Genomic DNA, 5,782 nt, shown 5'->3' on the forward strand with positions numbered 1-5,782 from the left:
TGCTGGAACCATCAGCCCCTCCCTGAGCCATGCGGGCCGCTTGCTTCCACAAGATGTTTCCTTAGGGTCAGCTGAAGATACCTGTATTTAAAATGTGGGGTGAGTTTGAAGAGAAATAGGGCTTGTTTTAGATCGATTTTATACAAATTATATTAAGTAATATAATTACAAATTATACAGCAAACGTGATTTATAAGGGAACTACTGCCTATTATTTAACTAGGTGTGATTTTTAAAGGGCTGAACTAGCAGTTATCTCAAACTTTACAAGCTAATCTTTAAAAATCCTTTAACTTTAAAAGATCCATCCGTCATGGGCAGAGGTCTGCGCGGTGTTCACACTTTATTTTATTTTATGACACTGTGTATTTGACCTATAATCATCTCTTGCCTGTTATGGAGCTCTGTCTAATTACCTGATGTTACAGGAATTGGGAAGTGATGAACTATTTTGGTAAGAATATGTTTTAAGGTCTACATAAGTAAGAGTATAAAGGGGAAAAGTGTCACCCTAGGGCCCTCCCATGACAAAACAAAAATCATAATTGGGCTTTTCTGTTTTTAACTTTTTAATTAAAAATAGTAATATGATTTCTAATTATCATTTGTGTTAATAGAAATATTTTCAGTTTTTTGAGTAGACAGAAAATATCAAAATTCTGTGCTTTTACAGGCACGTACAAAACTGGGATAAGGTAGAAAACCTGCTTTCTTATAAATATCCGTTGAAATGCACAAGTGTATTTAGAGAGGTTTTTTTTGTCAAAAGGCTCCTAGGTGATAGAAATGAGCTAAGCAAAACAAAAGTGGAATCCGTCTCTCTTGACCAGTGTAGTGATACTTCATTATATTATACTTACAAAAAGAGTAACCAAACATGCTATATAGTGTAAGGGATGACAGGCATGGGCCGGCCTCTCGAAAGTACAGGACATGGTTCATTACTCAGCCAGGAGGACAATGTAATTAAGGAAATTAGGGTTTTGCTCTTTTTAGTAAGTGTCTTTTGTCTGATTTTAGACAGACCCGGAAAAATAAACCCTAAGGTTAAGCTCTGTATATAGGTGAACATTTTTGCTAAGGCGATCGCGCTCCACGCTGCAGCAGGGGCTGTCTCAACCTGTGTCTGCGCTCTGAGAGAGAGAGAGACAGAGCACACGGTCGCGTCCTTTTCTCTATTTAGATCCGAATATTTTTGCAGCCAGACCTTGAGTTGCCCAGATAAGGGATGATCCTAAACTCCCTTAAAAGAGATGAAAAAATGACATAAGCAGCTTTCAAAGGGCCTTTCTTTAGTCCCCGAGAAGGACCTCAAAAGAATTCCTCAGCGGCGTGGGAGTCATCCTATGAGTTGCACAGCTCAAGGATGCAAGCATCCCTGCCGGAACCTAAACTTCACTTTAAAAAGAGAAGTTTTTTTTTTTTTTTTGGTCTCAAGGGAGATGGGTGCTCGAAGCGGGCGGGCTCAGTTGTTTGCAAGCGAACTCACAGAGTCCTCCCATACCTGACTTTACTTTGTGTGTGTGTGGGTAGAGAGAGAGACAGAGCACACAGGCCAGCTTGCAAGGGGGTCGGCTAAAAGCTGGGCTGCTTGATTTCTTTCTGAGAAACCTGCTTCATTGCTAAGAATGTTTTTACTGCAGAGTCTGTCACTGGGAACCTGATTCAATGTTGGTTGAGGAATTTCTGTGAGATGGAAAAGGATGGACCTGTAAGTGATAAAACAAAGATGAGATAGATATTTTAATCGCGTGTTCTATTAAAATCATAGATAGAACCGAGAACAAAATGCTTAGCTTTTAGGCTTTCGGCAGGAAAGTGTGGGGGACTGGGAGGTGTGGGGGACCGGGAAGTGTGGGGCGCCTATGGTTAAATGCGGACTGACTCAGACCGTTTCTTCCAGCTGACAGTTTGTTGTCTGTGTGAGGGACAAAAAAAGCAGCTTGACTTAGAGAGGCCAAGATGAGATAGAGATTTTAATTTCGTGAGCGTGCTGGGACTGGTGCAGGGTGACTTGGGGCATGTCTGAGCCGGTCAGGACAGGCCCCGGGCCTGTCTGGGCTTGTGCCAGAGGAAGGGCGGGGCCGAGGCAGCCCCCGGGCATGTCTGAGCTAGTCAGGACAGGCCCCGGGCATGTCTGAGCTTGTCGAGGTAAAGGCTGTCACTTGCCCGGGCTTGTCTTTCGGGGGGGCAGTGGGGAGTTCAAGGAGGGGGTAGACATCCATCAAACTGCCCTTGACAGTTTCCTGGGCAGGCAGGTGGGTGTGGGGTGGGAGCAGGTTCAAACAGGGGGCAGACATCCATCAAACTGCCCTTGACAGTTTCCTGGGCCGGCAGATGGGTGTGGGGTGGGAGCGGGTTCAAGGAGGGGACAGACCTCCATCAACGCCCCCTTGACAGAAAGGAGAACCAATCAGGGGCCGGGGAGGGCTCAACGAGGGGCAGACATCCATCAAAGCCCGTTGACAGAAAGGAGAACCAATCAGGGGCCAGGGGAGGGTTCAAGGCGTAGTCTGGGCAGGGACAGGGGGCCCTTCAACCAACCGCCGCCAGGGGGCGGTACCAAAGGGGGAGGAGAGAGGTCACGTGAGGGGCCGGGACTTTCCGGAGTGACGTCATCAGGAGGCGACTGGCGGGACTTCCGGTCTTGCGTCAGCGGGGCGGGACTTCCGGTCTTGCATCAGCTGGGGCGGGACTTCCGGCATGACATCATAGGGGCGGGGCTTAAAGGTCATTAATCATTTTGATTGACAGTTTGACAGAAGGTCCATGCCTATAACTACTCATCTCCTCTAGATTTAGTCTTCAGGGAGGAGTGACTCCTCTAAGCCATCCTCCAAAAATTCCAATATCCAATCAATATTTACTGTATAATGTTATTTCATTTTTCATCATTTTCAACTACTACCCCTCCTACTACCCGTACAAGCATCTCTGTCCTGGTTTTTCTCTTCAGCTGGTTCCAGGTAATTCCCATGGTCTTGATATCTACCTCCAAATCCCAGTGGCAGGTGTTGTTTGGTAAGCCTCTTTTCTGCATTCTCTGGGGATTCCATGTTAGTACTTGTCTGGTAATATAACTTGCAGACTTTCGCAGGGTGTGTCCTATCAACCTCCAATGCCATTTCTTGATTTCTTCTTCTATGGGCAGCTGGTTTGTTGTCTGCCAGAGTTCATTTGCTGATGGTGTCTGGCAAATGAATATGGAGAATCTTTTGCAGGCAGCTGTTAATGAAAAGCTGCACTTTCATGATGACGGGGGCTGTAGTTCTCCATGTCTCTGCTCTGTATGGAAGGATGGCCTTAATTTTGGTGTTGAAGAGCCTGACTTTGGTGTAGACTAGCAGTTCCTTGGAACTCCAAATGTTCCATAGTTGCACGAATTCCGCTCGTGCTTCCCGGTTTCGTGATCTGATGTTGGTGTCTGTGCTGCCCTGTTTGTCAATGACATTGCCCAAGTAAATAAAGGAATCCTCCTCCTCTAGTGCTTCACCATCCAGCATGACCGGATTGGTGCTAACTTCATTTATTTTGAAAATTTTGCTTTTGCTCTTGTGTATGTTAAGCCCCACTGGCACAGAGGTGGCTGTTATGTTGTCAGTCTTCTACTGCATCTGCAGTTGTGTGACTGACAGTAGTGCTAAGTCATCAGCAAAGTCTAAGTCATCCAATTGTGTCCAAGGCATCCACTATATTCCCTGTCTTCTCTGTGTTGTGGTGGTCTTCATGATCCAGTCAATTGCCAAATGAAAGAGAAATGGTGATAGTAGACAGCCTTGTCTAACACCAGTCCTTACTTTGAAAACCTCTGTGAGGTGCATGCTGTGGACCACTTTTTAGTTCAGTCTCTCATATGAGCTTCTGATGATAGTGGTGATCTTGGCTGTCACAGCATAATGCCTGAGCAGCTTCCAGAGGGTCTCCCTGTCCATGCTGTCAAAGGCTTTCAAGTAGTCAACACAGTTGATGTACAAGGACGAGTTCCACTTTATCAACTGCTCAATGACGGGTTTCTTGAAGTGTTCCATCCATCTGTTCTTCTGTTGCTCATCACCCATGATCGGTCTTCCTTCTTTGTCCCTCACAAGTTACTCTGGTTTGCTGTACTTTCCTAACAGCTTCTTGGTTGTTTCGTACAGTTCTTTCATGTTGCCATCTCTTGCTGCTTGTTCTGCTTCAATTGCCAGGTCCTCTATTTATTTTCGCTTGTCTGTTTTGATGCTGTTCTTTGCTTGCCTGTTTGCTTCTGTGTGCTCAGCTTTGGCCTTCTTGGGGGCTGTGGTTGATCACCATCCTCTTCAGTTTCTTACTGGATCTTGCACAGGCTGCCCACTGAGATCCACTCCTTGTGCTAGTACTTCTTAGGATCAAGCACTTCCTGACATGTTGACATTACTGTCTCCTTTATCTCTTTCCATTTATTCTCCAGGGTACTCTCCTCTTCTTCCAGCACATCTTGTAGTAATTGAAACTTATCTCTGAGTGTGACTCTGCATTTTTCCAGCTTGCTAGTCTCTCTCAACAGAGGTGTCTTATACTTATGTTGTGCTGTGCATGCCGTCATCCAGTTTTGCTTCATTTTCACAATGAAGTGGTGATCCGAACCCATGTCCACTCCTCTCTTTACTCTCACATCCTGTATTGATCTTCTGAACTTTGAATTGATGCAGATGTGGTCAATCTGGTTCTCACTTATGTGAACTGGTGATACCCAAGTGTCTTTGTGGATGTTCTTGTGGGGAAAACCACTGCCACTGATGACAAAGTTGTTCAATGCAAAGAGGTTTGCCAGCTTCTCTTCATTCTTGTTCCTGTCTCCTAGTCCATGGCTTCCCATTATATCTTTGTAGCCAGTGTTGTCTATTCCGATCTTAGCATTGAAGTCACCCAGCAGGATGTTAACGTCTCTCTCTGGGTGTAGAACTGGTCTTTGTCTGCCTCCTCACTGTCATTCATAAGAGTGAAGCACTATACGATGTTCATGTTTATCTTCTTCTTCTTGGTTTGGAAGGATGCTGTGATGATCCTTGAGCCATGGGCTACTCCTTGGTTGAGGAAATATTATCTATTTCATGCCCAGAGTATAATATCATCTCTCCTGAGACTAGTCATTTCTGTCTAGACTTTGTCCATCTGGTCTCACTGACCCCAAGCAGTGTGAGGTTGTAATTTTTCATCTACACTGCTACTTGAAAAGTCTTCCCTGTCTCTTACATGGTTCTCATGTTCCATGTTCCAGTATTGGCTGCCCAAGTCGAATGAATGATTGTTGGTCTTGTGACTTCCACAGACTCCCAGTACATGTATACATGTATAATGTACATAGTAAATATATGGGAAGAAGAGATACAGTTTGTTGTTTGTACTGACATTTTTACACTGGAGTAAGAAGGTGGCACATTTATTAATACTGTTGTTTCATAATTTGGACAGAAACTCATCATTATTTGCATTTTCATTTATATATGTTCATATGGGGTTTCTCTGGTCACATCGTTCTTGCCATATCTCAAAAACGTTTAGGTGAGATTATTTGCAAGTCTAAACTGGCCCCATGTGAAAGAATGTAGTGTATGCATTAAACTGACACGCTGTCCAGGCCTGGGTCCTGGCTGGGATCCAGCTCTTCTGTCCTACTCTGCTTGCCACCATGATTCTATACTAGAATAAAATACCCAAGAAATTAAATTAGATTAATTCATTTTTCCTTTTGATATTGTACTGTATACATACTGACACTTTATATTATTGTTATTTTTTATATTTTTTGTGCTATTAAGGT

The 5,782-nt window shown here is 44.3% G+C and overlaps 1 pseudogene; it reads right to left on the bottom strand.

Moving 5' to 3' along the window:
• Positions 1 to 2,881: 2,881 nt before the first annotated feature.
• Positions 2,882 to 5,303, bottom strand: LOC120539307 (annotated as a pseudogene).
• Between the last annotated feature and the right edge of the window lie 479 nt (positions 5,304 to 5,782).

The sequence above is a fragment of the Polypterus senegalus genome, chromosome 1, assembly GCF_016835505.1.
Source record: "Polypterus senegalus isolate Bchr_013 chromosome 1, ASM1683550v1, whole genome shotgun sequence".
Taxonomy (NCBI): Eukaryota; Metazoa; Chordata; class Cladistia; order Polypteriformes; family Polypteridae; genus Polypterus; species Polypterus senegalus.